Source organism: Herpailurus yagouaroundi, unplaced genomic scaffold, assembly GCF_014898765.1.
Source record: "Herpailurus yagouaroundi ecotype Mexico unplaced genomic scaffold, PumYag 141, whole genome shotgun sequence".
Lineage (NCBI taxonomy): Eukaryota > Metazoa > Chordata > Mammalia > Carnivora > Felidae > Herpailurus > Herpailurus yagouaroundi.
In genome coordinates, this window is record NW_024412396.1 from 8306222 (window position 1) to 8322078 (window position 15857).

The 15857-nt window shown below is 37.2% G+C and overlaps 1 long non-coding RNA gene across 1 annotated transcript in view; it reads right to left on the reverse strand.

Annotated features, from left to right (window-relative positions):
• Positions 1–1993: 1993 nt before the first annotated feature.
• The window catches only part of LOC121031263 (uncharacterized), a 43010-nt gene continuing 29146 nt past the window's right edge, over positions 1994–15857 (reverse strand). Inside the window, exon 4 of the long non-coding RNA XR_005790634.1 lies at positions 1994–2083. This is a non-coding gene — a long non-coding RNA (uncharacterized LOC121031263). The remainder of the gene's footprint in view (positions 2084–15857) is intronic.

Here is a 15857-nt window from a genome sequence, read left to right on the forward strand (position 1 = left end):
TTGAATGTGAGGCTTATTCTAGAGATAGAAGTATGAGGAAAAGGACAGAGAATTGCACTTCATTAAAGCTCTACCAAGCTGATTGGAGTGGAGGAGGTAATTGAGATTTAAAGTGGCATTCCCATCACACTGTCCCTTTTTCAACTTAACAACTGTCATTCAAGCCACATAGGGCAACAATTGGCCAGATTTCCCAGCTCTTCTGAGTAATAAAACAGACACTCACCTTCTGGCTATTCGTTTTACTTACTTTGTTCTAATTTCCAATTCATGTGTCATTAGTGAACGAAGATTGACAAGAAATAGCTTTGACCTCACAGATTTGACCTTCAACCTCAGAGACCCAACTCTAGTCTGAACATAGGTTGGAATATGCTAAGAAACACCTTTCCTTTGCACAAGAATGAATGGCAGTTTTTTCATCATTGTACCACCCCCTGCTTGCCACTACATTTAGACTATGAGACATGTCAACTGCCTGTCACAATTACAATAGACACAGCAAACCAGAATTTTCCCCAAATCCAAGGGGAACTTCCTGAACAAAGAGTAAATTTTATTGCACAGATTTTGGAGACCTCCAATTTGTAGAGCCATAATGAATGCATCCCACAGACAAATAGGTAGTTGTTAATTATCCCAGCAATTTCTTTTTTTAATGTGCTAACAACACAGCATGCTAAGCCTTCATATCCTACACTGTTACCTGATGATCTCATCACATTTGAAAAGATGGTAGTCTGGGAAGAAGGCATTATTATAGCAAGTATGCATGACATTACATGATTATAATTCCTTATTTTCATGATTTAATAAAAAGAAAGTGTGATATTTTGGAAACAGATGGGTTTGGCTACACCTTTACTGAACCAATTGAAGTAGTTTACCTATAGTATCACTTTAAGATAAACACAATCTTTGTATTTTCCTTGATTATTCTAAAGCTTGCATATACTAATTTTGTGTCATCAAAGCACACTGTAGATAAAAAATAAATCTTGAAGGACAAGACCTCTGACCTGAGTAAGAACCCTCAATAAATTTAAAAGTAATTTATGCCTTTTATATAATTTTGAATAAAAATTGGATTCTGGAAATCTATTATGGTTAGGAAATTGTTATGGCTCCTTCCTATTGAGTAACAAACATTTGGGTGATTCTAGTATTACACCTCTAAATAAACAGAATAATGAAACACACCACTTTATTGTGCCAAGTGTTTGAAAAGTTGACTTCGTTTCCCTCATGATAAAACGTTTTGAAAACACTGCCAGGTTGCTGCTTTGACTCCATTTTAATGAAATGTGAAGTCATTTTCATTTTACCAGGAATAGTCATTCTTCTGTCGTTTTGTTAAAAATCATGGGTATATGACTATATTGACTTCACTTTAATGGATGTTACAGTCATTTGGTTTTCCCTTGTAATATTCTTCTATTATAACATGGATTTGCATAACTCATTGTGCTTCACTGTGTTTTCTGAATTTCTTACTTGTGTTGCTAAAAAAGGAGAATACAATATATTTTCTTACAGGAGGAGGCATTAACTTTCATGAGAAATCACAATTGTTATCACATCATCCATAAGTACTCTTACAGCTACTACCTTCAGAGAACATTTAAATAAAGCTCAAAGAACTGATTTCTTTGGAAGGAGGTGATTAGCATATAAATACAAAAGAATCATTTCAGAATAGGACACACTTCTAAAGTATGACATAGTAAGAGTTTACTAATAATTATAAAAATTTGGGGAGTCTATTGTGTATAGAGCATTCTTTATTACATCTGTGTCACAATTATGTAAGAAACATACTTTCAGGATAAAAACAGTAACATATTTACCATCCCTTTGCCCTGATGCACATACCCTCCCTGTTACAACAGTGATCTTCAAGCTAAACAGTAAAGAAAACTCATTGTATTTGGAATTTTGCTTTCTCGTGGATACATATTCGTGTCCTTATAGGTCTGAAAAGGTCTGAACTTACGGTTTTATCTCAGCAGTACATCTGTGGTCATCCAAAGAAATAAATCTCAGACTGTTGGTAGCTTCTGTAGAGATGTCTTTTATCCTACACCTGTGACAATTACCCTGTGTTAGTGAAGCTAACAAGAGTGAGGCCATAGGTCAAGGGTCAGGGTGCTGTCAAGAGGAAGTTATTCTTCAGTTCCCTAAAATGCTTATCATTTTCATCTAATGTGATATCCACCTGTCAGTCAGATAATGTAGGCCATTGTCTTGTGCTAAGTACTGCACTTTCTGCCTCAGAGACAGTGCATTTTATTACTTCTTTTACAATTACCATTTTCTATCATTAAAATCTCATCTTCAAAATAAATACACTGAACAAATAAACATATGTATCCTAAAATAAAAACAAGGAACAATATTAAAAAGAAGTTTCAGGTATTCATGTTTGTTTGATAGATTCGACGGTCATATCTGGTGAATCGAATCAAAACATCAAACATCAACCAAATGAATAATGAAATGAGTAGCATTACAGAAATAATGAATGGTGTAATAGTTCTACAATGTAACTTGGGCCTAAATGAGTATATGTCTACATGCAGGCAGGCTCATTCCCAGTATTATGGACTAGCACAATATCCAGCTAACAGATAATAAGTATGTTTCTACAATATAATAAAGCATTTTCTGAAAAATGTTTTCATAATGGATTGTGGTGGAGTTGATACGTATACACAGTAGGACCTGCTTTTGCTATACTTGGATATAATGACATTCCATTTAGAATACGGTGCAGTAAAAGGCTCAGTTATCCTAGTAGTGGAAAATATAAACTGCAATTCCTTGTCATGAAATAACTTGCAAAGAAAATAAAGAGTCTTCCTAAAAAAACAAGAAAACAAAAAAACAAAAAAACACATACTAGATATCTCAAAGCATTAAAAGATTGGGAAGAAGGATTTAAGAGTCATATGGTTAAAAGTGAATAGGTGGGCTTGGTTAGCTCTTCTCTTCACAACAAGGATACTCAATCACAAAGAAGCTTTGTGCTATCCTTTGTCTCCAAAGAAACGTAAAGTAAATCTCTAGCATTTTTTTATGTCCCTTTCCTTCTGGTAACTCCCATGAGAATAACATAGTGGGATGGTAAGTTCTAGAGTGGAACTCAAGGATCATATACTTGAGCCTCATATCTGCTGTTCGCTAGTTGAGTAGCAGGAGTCACACTTTTCTTACCTGTCAAATGGGAGTGAGAGTTCATTATTCTCAACCCTATGGATTTTTAAGGGCTTAACAGAATCTTTTTGCCTCCTTAGTAACAGATGGAAACTAGACATCTGTGCTCCCTAAAAAGCTTTATCTTAATTCCTAAGAAGAACATATATATTCCACCCTTGTGGCCTTGATCTTTTTGAGGACAGAGATGGTGTCTTCATTTTTTCCCAAGGTACTTAGCAGAGTGCCTGTTAAATTGGTGAATAAAGGAATCATTCTTAGGGTGACTATATATCCTGCTATTTGCCTATTTTTTAACATTTAATTATGAATAGGCCCCATTCCTTTCAAAATTATCCAAGTTTGGATGACAAATTACATGGTATTCATCATTTCCTTAATGGAAGTAGAAACTACTTATGTCACCAGTGTTCTTGAGATCAATTAATGCCCACTCAGTTCTCTTTTCTTAACAAATTAACTCCACTTCTTCTTTTTTATGCTCTGGTTGTTTTAAAGTTTGGAGATTATTTTAGTGAATAATTGAGGGATAGATTTGGGCTCCTACATTTACTGTCATCCAATATTTAAATTCCCTGCTTTTAAGAGAGCTCTGGAGTTTCTTACAAATTTAAGGTTATAGGATTCTTATAAATATAATCTTATCCTTTGAATGTTCTCCCAAATTATATCTAAACGCTTCACATGGTACTATTATTTTCGGTAACAAGGAGGTACTGGCTTAGGTACACCAACAAGCAGAAATAAACAATACGTTCAAATAGGCCTTATCTTGAAAAACACGAATTTCATAGAACACATTTGAGAGGATGAGGATGAGGAAACAGGTCTTGTCTTTATGATAACTGCCATAGTAAAGGACAGTTTAAAATCGGAAGCACATAGTTCAAAAGTTGGCCTCAGTGTCTGAGCACACCAATATATTAGAAACATGACCATTTCTGATTCCAAAATGAAAAAATGATTTTTCTCAAGAAGTCACATCCAAATTCAACCATCTTTTTGCCAAGCCTTGACATGTTTTTCACTCACTTGTTCAAACATTCTGGATCCTGATACACCAAAAGCTCTGATTAAAAGCCTTAATATGAAAACAAACAAAAAAAGAGAATATGTAGTTTTACAAAAGAGAACTTTATTTTGTAAGTAAAGTTTTCAGCATATTTCTATTTGAAATATGGGCATTAGCTGTAGGCTCTTTAAGAAACTATACTACTGTCACTAGTCCCATATACGCAACATGTGACTCAGTTTGACTTTTGAAGTGATACCTAAGCAAATGTTGTCATATAATATTCACAGTAAATGAGCTAATTCTGACACTTGAACAACCCAGCTGCCTTCTATTTTATTTCAGTTCTATTGCTTTATCTTCTTTATATCCTATCTAAGAAGAAAAACTAAAAGAAAACATCAGAGGAAACTCAGAGATGAGTCATGAAAATCACTTGTAATCAGCCACCAGTTCAATCACCAAAGCATGGAGTTGCTCTTAATAGGCTTATCACTGGCAAAATTTACAGAGCAATAGGAGAGTGGTCCTATAAATTTCACTAATTCCTAGATCTTTAAAATAATTACATCTTTAACCTATTTCCACTCGAAATTAATACTAGTTGAAAGTAAACAAAGATAGACAAGCAAAAGGAATATGACACCTTACTAGATTTCTCAGGATTTCATATGTTCTTTTAGCATCTCTGTGGTCACCTGTAATCAATCCTGAATCAAGTCGTTTCGAAAAAAGTTGGAAAGCTAGTTAACAACAAAGGAAACCAAAAACAAATGTCTGTTTCTGTGCCTAAACTTATGTACATTCAAGGAAAGAAAACTTGGAATCTTCTCAAAACGTAAAGACCTGAATGATTTTTGTGAAAAGCAAGTATATTTATTCCTTGAAATGATCCATAAAGAATGTTCTACCTCACCACATTAAACATGTAACAAACGCTCTTCTCTCAATGCAAACTACTAAACTCCACCCCAAATAGCCTCAGTTAAATAGAGATCAGTCTCCAAATCAATTCAGCTGAGCATGAAAGTCACAAAAGTGGAAACATAATGGCTTTACTTTGAGTTTTAAAGATTTCAAAAGTATTCAGGTAGAGGAAAATAAACGTCTGAAATAAGGAGTCCGGTATCATCTCTCACTTTAACTTGGTTCCCATAAGTTTGTTGATTTTGATGCTCTGGGTTTTTTTACTATTAAGATTTTAGAGGTTCTGGTTCAAGATGGTGACTTAGGAAGATCCTGAGCTCACCTCTTTCCATGCACACACCAAATCTACAGCTGTATATGGAACAACTTTCTCCGGAAAAAAAAATCCAAAAACTGGCAGAGCAATTCCTTCATATTGAGCAAAGGGGAGGGATACCACATCAAAGCAAACAGGAAAGGCTGAAGCACAATCTCACCACAAACCCCACCCCTAGTGCAGCGACCCATAATCAGCAGGAAACTCAAAACCCTGAGCTTCTTCCTAAGAGCAAAAGGCTGATACCCCACAATGGGCACCCCAACTTTTGAGACCAGTACCTGAGAGAAGAGCCTTAAAAACGTCTGGCTTTGAAGACCAACAGGGCTTGCATCCCAGAGACCCATGGTCTATGATGAACTGAGGGACGGCCCTTAAAGGGCCCACGTACAGACTCACTGGCCCTAAGCCTCAGGGAAGAAGCAGTCCTTTGAAAACCGTCCAGTGTTTACATGAAAGAGGCTCATTTACTAATCTTAAAGCATTGGTCTGAGGGACAGGGGCCTGCTGGGATGCTCTCTGGGGAAGGACGCTGGTCAGCACCATATTTCTGATCTCCCTCTGCCAAAAGCCAGAGGGCACGATTTTTTAAATGTCTTTTATTTCTTTTCTTTTTTTCCTTTTATGGTGAGTGCCATCTTTTCATCCCACATCTGCCTCTTCTAGCCAGTAGTGCCATCTTGGTGCTCTTCCATTGCCACATTCCAGAGCTCCAGGATGGGGCCAAGGACTCTACACAACTCTGGTGACCCAATTTTTGCAGCGGCTACCCAGTGAACACCCCCTTGACTGCCTGATTCTGGAGGTCAGGGGGCCCTGCTTTCCTGGATCCCATGAGACTGTAACAATCAGACAGACAGTTCTTGGCAGACTACCACTCCCAGGGCACTGCATAGACATCACACTGAAACACACCCAAGGCTTCCTGAGAAAGAGGACTATTTGCTTGTCTAGGACCTTTGGCCTGAGCAGGATTTTTTGTTTTGTTTGTTTGTTTATTTATTTTGTTTTGTTTTGTTTTAATGTTTGTTTATGTTTGAGAGAGAGAGAGAGAGAGAGAGAGAGAGAGAGAGAGCTCGAATTGAGGAGGGGCAGAGAGAGAGGGAGACACAGAATCCAAAGCAGGCTCCAGGCTCTGAGCTGCCAGCACAGAGCCCGATGTGGGATTCAAACTCACAAATCGTGAGATCGTGACCTGAGCCGAAGTTGGACACTCAACCAACTGAGTTACCCAGGCACCCCAGGCCTGAGCAGGGTTTTGATTTGGCACACTTATAGAGGCCTACGGAAGTTCTCTTAGAGAAGGGAGGTTAGTGAACATTGTCTCTGCACTCTTTCTCTGCCTCACTCCAGATCACCAGTATCTTCCAGAAGAGAGTTGATGCCAGGAGATATCTTTACATTGCTTGACTCTGGTGGCCAGTGGGGTTCATAGGTCCCATGTAATTAATGGAGAAAGTTCTTCAGTAGCTATTACTGCCAGGGCACAGCAAGAGGCAATAGACCTAAAGCTCAGTCTTTCTGGGAAGGAAGTCTATTAGCTTATCATCATAGCTGCAGCCTGAAGTATGCAGGATTATAATTAAACACATCTAAAGGCTGACTGTAATCCTTTCCTAAGACCTCAGAGGGTGGGCATGATCTTTGAACTCTCCCTCTGCCATGTTCCTGAGTGCCAGCATCTCTCAGGGGAGCTCTTACATGTGTCCAGTGCCCCAGTTTTTACATCTGTGCATAGTATTCCCTTATTACTCATTCGTTGTCTGCAGGATCTGTAGAGGTATCCCCATTTCATTCCTGATGCTGATATTTTGTGTTGTCTCTCTTTTTTTTTTTCTTTTAAGATTTACTGGACTTATATGCTAGAGATTTCAACTGTATTAATCTTCACAAAGAACCAACTCTATTTCATGGATATTTCCTCTGCTGCGTTTCCTTCAATGTCATTGGTTTCTGTTCTTTATTTTTTTCTTACTTCTGCTTGCTTTCCATCTATTTTGCCTCCACTGACGTGTCTCTGCCTGGGAGGGTAGGACTGCTTCATTACTGACACCACAGGGATTAGGAGAAGAGAGTGGGAAGACACCACCCTAGCTGGGAAGGGGACTGGCATCTCGTTAAAGCTACATAAGGGTCTGAGTTCAGGCTCTCTAGGTGGTCTCTGTTGATATCATGGGGTAGCAGTAGAGGCAGGTGGGGTGGTGTTGGGAGGGCTCATTACTTCCTGGTAGAGGATGAAAGCTTCTGCTCTCTACTCAACCTTCTCTGATACCACCCCAGTGAGAGATTTGAGGAGACTCCTTATAGCCTCGAGAGAGGGTAGAATCCTAGGCTCTTCACCTAACCTTCGCTATTGTGAGTACAGGATGTTCCACAGGTTGGTTGGTTTGTTTGTTTGTTTGTTTTCCTACAGTGTTTTGGTAAAGCAAAGCAGTTACTTTCCATAAATTTTGTTTTGCTAGATTGCCCCAATTCCTGTCCTTTGGCCAGAGAACTGGCTTTTGTTGGAGCTTTTTGTGTCTGTACCTATTGGTATTTCTCACTTACCAACTTCTTCATCTCCAAGTCTGGGGTACATGAAGCAAAAAGAAAACCTAGGGAACTCATTCTGGGGCATAACATCCCTAGGTGGTGTGCCTTTCTCTCTTCACTTTTCAGAATGTCCTTATGCTTGTTTTATATATAATTTCCAGGGTTTTTAGTTTTACTCAGGGAGTAGTTTGTCTAATTTATCTTTCTAATTTATTTTTTTAAGTAGAAGTCAATCTACATTATTTTTATAATTTGTATCATATATTATTTTGGAGATACTCCATTCAGGATATAATAGAAATTCTGTCTCAATGGAAAATGTAGATCGACTTACCTTCGGAGTAATCAGGTAAGCAAAGATAACCCCATGTTGATAAAAACTACCTTAAAGTCATTTTTATGTTTCTGCAAGCTAGAAAATAAACCAACATACAGTTCCAGAACTAAATTATCTACAAGAAATGAAATGTTTTGAATCAATGGCTCCCAGAGTTTAGGGAAAACAATAAAATTCTCTAAAGGATTTTAGGAGGTAGAACAGGGTTGACAAACTTTTTTTTTATATTTTATCTCAAGAAATATTTAGTAGGGCACCTGAGTGGTTCAGTGGGTTAAGCATCTGACACTTGATTTCATCTCAGGTCATGATCTTACGGTTTGCAAGATGGAGCTCCGTGTTGAGCTCTATTCTGACAGTACAGAGCCTGCTTGGGATTCATGATCTCCCTCTCTGTCTGCCCGTCCCCCACTCCTGCTATCTCTCAAAATAAATAAAATAAAAATTTTTTAAAAAGAAATATTTACTCTTGTTTAGTGAGATCCGGTTTAATTTTATTAAGAAAGCTACAATTCCTTAATTGTTAGCTGACATCAAGAACTGTTTACATTGGCTAAGCTGTTTTAAAAAGTATTTCCATGTGTTATTTCCACCTGGCAAAGTTCTGCCAAATACCTGTAGTAATGCCTCACTGAGCTTAGCTGCTTAGACCTAAAAATCATCTCATTGAAAGGAGAGTAATTATTTTGCATTTAGATAATTAAAAGTTGTCAGATTTAGCAAAAACAAAACAAAACATACAGAACACCAGTTAAATTTGAGTTTCAGATAAATAGCAAATAATTTTTAGCATAAGTATGCCCTGCACAATATTTGGAGCACACTTATACAAAATAGTTATTTGTTGTTGTTTATCTGAAATTCAAATTTGGCTGAGTATCCTGTATTTTATCTGACAATCCTATATTTTAAAATGTTAAAAAACAGGGGCACCTGGGTGGCTCGGTCAGTTAAGCATCCACTTCAGCTCAGGTCATGATCTCCCAGTTTGTGAGTTCAAGCCCCACATCAGGCTCTGTGCTAACAGCTCAGAGCCTGCAGCCTGCTTCAGATTCTGTGTCTCCCTCTTTCTCTCTCTACCCCTCCCTCACTCATGCTGTCTCTCTCTCTCTCAAAAAAAAATTAAAAAAATAATTTGTTGTGTGTTAAAAGACAAATATAGCTCATTATACAATATATATACATATATATTAGAAATATTTAAAAAGGTATCAAATATAATACGTTAAATTTTAGAAATTGCTCTTAGACTAATCATAAAAGTTAATACAAAAGCAAAGAATTATGGTCCAAAAAATACTAGAGCATAATGAAAGAAATTGATTAGGAGATATAAAATAAATATATTTTATATTTTGTCCTTACTTTCTCTGTATGCAAGAGAGTGGGAAGAGTGTGAAAAGGAAAAGGAGAGGGGAAGGAAGGAAGGAAGGAAGGAAGGAAGGAAGACAACTGAAGGAATGGTAGAAAGCGGTGAAGAATAAAAAAAAAGTTGTTTTTGTATGGGAAAACACACTGTATTAGTCCTTTTGCTAAGGCAAAAAAAAAAAAAAGTAATAATAATAATGCCTTTGAACCCCCAAACAGAAAAAATGCTTGAGGAGGAGGAGGACCACATGAGGACCAGTGATGGGTTGAGGGATGATTACAGTTTAGGGGCCAAATACTAATTTTCTTTTTTTACTTATGGCCTATTAATATGAAAACATTTTTAAGCATAAGCATTGTGACCTATAAGAAATTATTATTGTCATTAATCATTATCTTTGGAACAGAAAGCTAGTATAAAATTAGGCATTAGGGAAAGTTTTCAATCAGTATTTTATGCCTAGAAAAAGAAAAAATGACTCTGGGCTGATGGCTCAGAGCCTGGAGCCTGTTTCCGATTCTGTGTCTCCCTCTCTCTCTGCCCCTCCCCCGTTCATGCTCTGTCTCTCTCTGTCCCAAAAATAAATAAACGTTGAAAAAAAAAAAAAAAGAAAAAGAAAAAATGAATCAAGGGTTAGTAAAAATTTTCATTAGATTCAAATGCCTTCTAATGTTTGACTTGAGTTATTTTATTTTGCTTAAGGAGACTCCTTCTCACACAAGGTCAACAGTATACCACTAGATTAATTCAGTGACCTCCTACTGGGTAACCTTACTTCAGTTTTATCTATACTTAGATACAATCTACATGCCAGTGTAAGTATTCTTAAGTAATCCTTTCTCATTATCAAAATAAAATGAAAACCAAATTTTCACCCTGCCTCCTAGGGCACTTCAGTGTGATCTGACCCCATCTTCCAACTTTTGCTCCAGCCGTTTCCCCCCTGACAACCCAGGAAGCAATCGAAATGAAATTACAGTTGATCCTTGAGCAATACAGACTTGAACTTCTTGGGTCCACTTATACATGGATTTTTTACAGTACTGTAAATGCACTTTCTTTTCCTTATGATTTTCTTAATAACATTCTATTTTCTCTAGCTTCCTTATTGTAAAGATACAGTATATAATACATACAACATAAAAATATGTGTTGGGGTGCCTGGATGGCCCAGTCAGTAAAGCAGCCAACTTTGGCTCAGGTCATTATTTCACAGTTTGTGAGTTCGAACACCACATCAGGCTCTGTGCTGACAGCTCAGAGCCTGGAGCCTGCTTCAGATTCTGCCTCTCCCTCTCCCTCTCTGCCCCTCCCCCGCTTGTGCGCTTGCTCACGCTCTCTCTCTCTCTCTCTCTCTCTCTCTCTCTCTTTCTCTCTCTCTCTCAAAAATAAATAAACGTTAAAAAAATTTTTAGGGGCGCTGGGTGGCTCAGTCGAGCGTCCAACTTCAGCTCAGGTCATGATCTCACACTCCACTTCGGATTCTGTGTCTCCCCCTCTCTCTGCCCCTCCCCTGCTCCTGCTCTGTCTCTATCTCAAAAATAAATAAAAACGTTAAAAAAATGTTTAAATATGTGTTAATCAACTGTTTATGTTATCAGTAAGGCTTCTGGTCAACAGTAGGCTATTATCGGTAGTTAAATTTTGGGGGAGTCCAAAGTTGCATGTAAATTTTCAACTACACACAGTGTCAGTGCCCCTAATTCCTGAGTTGTTCAAGGGTCAACTGTAATCATTATTTTCTGAAGCTCTTAACTTTCCTATCTCTCTGTTTTTGTCCTTGACATATCTCTCACTTTCACCTGCCTCCCCAGATTACACTCTTTCTTATAGAAATCCTCACTTTCTTTTAATGCTCTAATTTAATTTCCTCTCCACCACACTGGTTATTCCTGGTCAGTAGCCCTAGTTGTTCTCACTCCCTACTATGATTTCTCACCTATGTTCGTCTTAACACTGTTTAACATATTTGCATTGATTTGTCACTGCTTAGTTACTTGTTTGGTCCCTCTAGGAGGCAATAAAACCTTTGGAAATCTGGTCTATGACTGGCACATCCATCTTTGAGCCCCCTGCTATGATTTTAATAGTATCCCAGATTTTATACTTTTTTTCAATAAGTTTTTGATAAATATTGATTTAATAGTATTGGTGAGAAGCCCAAAGTTTTCTGGTTTCCAATTAATGACTTAGACTTTGGGTGAAAACTCTCCCATATTCTTATGTTGTTAGGCTTGTCCTTCAGCAAAATGAACAAAATGGACCACTGGAACAGGAACATGATGTCAGTGATTAGGGTTAATAGCCTTTATGAATAAGTAATCAGAATGGCCAACTAGGAAAAACAAAAACAAAAAGAAAACACAAAACACAAAAAACAAAAAACAAAACAAGCAAACAAACAAAAACAGAAACTGGCTTGGTAATTTCAAGTGCATTAACTCCAGCTGAGTGCTTACAAAACAATAAAATTCTCAGAAACAACAACTAGAATTTAAAGGACCGGGGCGCCTGGGTGGCGCAGTCGGTTAAGCGTCCGACTTCGACCAGGTCACGATCTCGGGGTCCGTGAGTTCGAGCCCCGCGTCAGGCTCTGGGCTGATGGCTCGGAGCCTGGAGCCTGTTTCCGATTCTGTGTCTCCCTCTCTCTCTGCCCCTCCCCCGTTCATGCTCTGTCTCTCTCTGTCCCAAAAATAAATAAATGTTGAAAAAAAATTAAAAAAAATAAAGGACCCAACATAAGCTTATATATGACTCTTAAAGTGGACAAGAAATAATTACAACTTACTTGATAGGCTTTTTTCTGGTTTAGTCTAAACTAGCATACCTGAGATACAGAGTGTCAATTTGGGAAACTTTTAACTTTCCTACTGGAAAGGAAAGAAATGTATTTCTTTAAAATGAAAACTTACCTGTGGAAGAAAACAAGAAAAATTGCAAAAGGCAGGGAAATTACAGAATCTACAATTTTTGGTGTTCATGATTTTCCACTATCCCTAGCAGATAACCTTGAAATTAGATGACAATAAGAGGTACTTTCTGTGGCAAGTACTTTAGTTCTTATTAGATTTCAAATAGTCATTTAGATTTGGCATGATCCAAAAAATGCTTTAAAATGGTATAACTTCTCTTATTTTCAAAGTTATATAGATGTTTTAAAACCATTCCTGATATAATCACCTCTTTAAATGGTGGGTGATATCATCTGTAATTCCTCCAATGAATCCTTTTCTTTATACCTTTTTTTAAAGATAAAGATGTTCAATCTACATTGACAAAGAAAAAAGCTAATTATTAATCTTGTAGGGAGAGACAATCCCTGTAATTGAGAAGAATCATCCTGTTTCTCTAAGAAATCACTCTCATGGGATCTCAAAATGCCCTCTTCATTTGGATCTCCTACAAGCCTTAAGCTTCCTTCAAAGTTCCATTCAGCTCCTACATTCTTCTAAAGGCCTTGTATCACCTTTCTTTCTAGTCTTTGGTGACGACCCCCTAACTTGGATATCTGTTATATGTAGTACCTGGTAGATTTAATTAATTTTTTAATGTGAATTTGGCCTTTCAAATCATGACATGAGGTCCCTAAAGTCATAGTATCTTATTACATTGTCTTAAGCATAATGGGACACTGTCAATAATGTGTGGGCATTTAATAGAGATGATTATGCCTCAAAGTTTATGGAGCCTCCACTTGGTCCCTTTCACTTTATCAAAGAGAGTATCATAAACCAAATGTTTTTGTCCCCTAAAAATTCACATGTTGAAACCGAACCCCCCATGTGAGGGTATTAGGAGATAGAGCCTTTGCGAGGTATTTAGATTATGATGGTGGAGGCTTTGTGGCTGGTGTTAGCACTCTTATAAAAGGGGCCCTAGGGAGGTCCCTTGCCCCTACCACCATGTGAGGACACAGCGAAAGACAGCCATCTATGAACCAGGAAGCAGGCCCCCACCTGACACTGAACTGGTTGGTTCCTTGATTGTGGACTTCCCATTCTCTGTAAATGTTAAATAAATTTCTGTTGTTTATAAGCTCCCCTATTGTCTATAGTAATTTGTTATAGTAGCCTGAATAGACTAAGACAGTGAGAAAGCAAGCAATCTTAAATTTTTACTGAATGAATAATTTTTCAAACCATGTAGACATTTACAAATTCTGAACATAAACACAAGATAACCAGCTTCAGCAGTGAGTAGTTTAACCTGTCATTTATCTAGGTACACTCCTTCAAACAGTAGTCTCAAAACAGTTTCTACCGTATAAATATATTTGAGAAACACAGCAGAATAAACTGCCCTCTTGACCATTTGCAATGCAACTTTCCATATTAAAAGTTTGGAGAAATCCAAGTATAAAGACACATTTTGGACTCAGTCTTTAACCCATCATATCCTAAATTTGTTGGACCATCTAACCTTACTACCATAGCTTAAAATTGCCATTATTTGGAACACACTTTGAGGATCAAATTGCAATGCACCTTTTGAACAGCATCTAACCCACTTATCTTCACCAGAAGTGGGTGGTAGACGGGATGCTACCCAGCTAAAAGTGTGGACGTATTTTTCACAAAGGACCACATCATCGTTCTCCTGGCATCTTTCTGTACTTTCTAATAATACTTAGAGTATTATTCTAATAATACTTAAAGTACTTCTGTACTTTCTAATAGTACTTCTGTACTTTTCTAATAATACCAACAGAATGAATTTCATAGCTATTGTTAAATAGCTAAAGGTTTGACATACTGCTATTCTCATGAAAGTATATACCACTTACATTCACTAGTGGTATAGTGAACTCTGGTCTAAGGACCAATTGTAAGTAAAAAAGGACAAGTGTCGCTCGCACAAGCTGGAAGTGTTTAAAGTCATTTTGTCATAATAAAATACAGACATGTCCCTGAATATATTTAACTGCCATCTAATATTTAAGGAAAAATAAATGTATCCTTCCTATATTCAATTATTCAGAATCCAGATATTTTTGGCCAAGTCACACAAAATCATTGTCTTCTGCCCAATTTTTTAAATATTTGTTGTTGTTAATTATTCTATATACTGTAAAGCATGGAATGTGAGCGTGACAGTTGTGAGGGTCCAGTGTAAACCAGGAACCTTGTATTTCTGATCGCACTTGGTAACCATCTTGGAACCATGAAGGAAGCCACTATAAGAATGAAGTTAGCCAAAAAAAAAAAAAAAAAAAAAAGAAAGAAGAAGAAGGAAAGAAAGAATGAAAGAATGAGAGAAATAAAGAAAGAAAGAAAGAAAGAAAGAAAGAAAGAGAACAAAGTCAGTTCAAAGGAGAGAAGAAAGATACCTAAATAAATTTTCTTCAGATGGAATCATGACTAAAGCCTTTCCTACTTGTGGTTTTTATGTCATATGAAGTAATATATCTTCTTTAATATTATTGCTTGTTTGAGTAAGATTTTCTGGCATTTACAAATAAAGACATCATACTTGCTATACAATGTTTTCCTAAAATTGGGGTCTTATAAGTAATATACCCTAAACATAGGACGACTGGGCCCAGTGATGACAGCTTGTGAAGTTGGTTGGACTCATTGTAATGTACTTCCAGTGTTGCCCAGCTCTGTCTAGAGGCTCAAACTATGAGCTCACTGAGGCTTCAACTCTAGGATACTTCCAGGGAAAATTCAGGATTTTAAATTATGTTGTATGTAAGTGGGGTTCCAAAACAAAGTAGAGGGTATACTCAACTGCACTTTTGAGAACTTAATGAAGAGACATTTTACATAGGTGTGGACAAAATTTATGGAACCAACTAGATCTGAAGCTCCCAGATAGTTTACAACAATTGGAAGCCATGAGCATACCTTGGGCCTGTAGGGTTGAGGGGAAGAAACAGTGTTTCTGAAGCACAGAGAAAGTGAAAGCTATAAAGGAACACGACCACCACAGAAATTATGGCAAACCTGATTCAGAAGGGTAGAATTACTTCACCACTCCTCCTTCCTCCCATGTGCCTGTCTCCTGTGATTGCTCTTCCTGGGAAAATCACCAACTAATTACTTTTTACCAAAAATGATCTATGAAAGAATGGGAAAGGGAAGGGGAAATGAGAAGAGAAAGAAAAAGAAAGAAAGAAAGAAAGAAAGAAAGAAAGAAAGAAAGAAAGAAA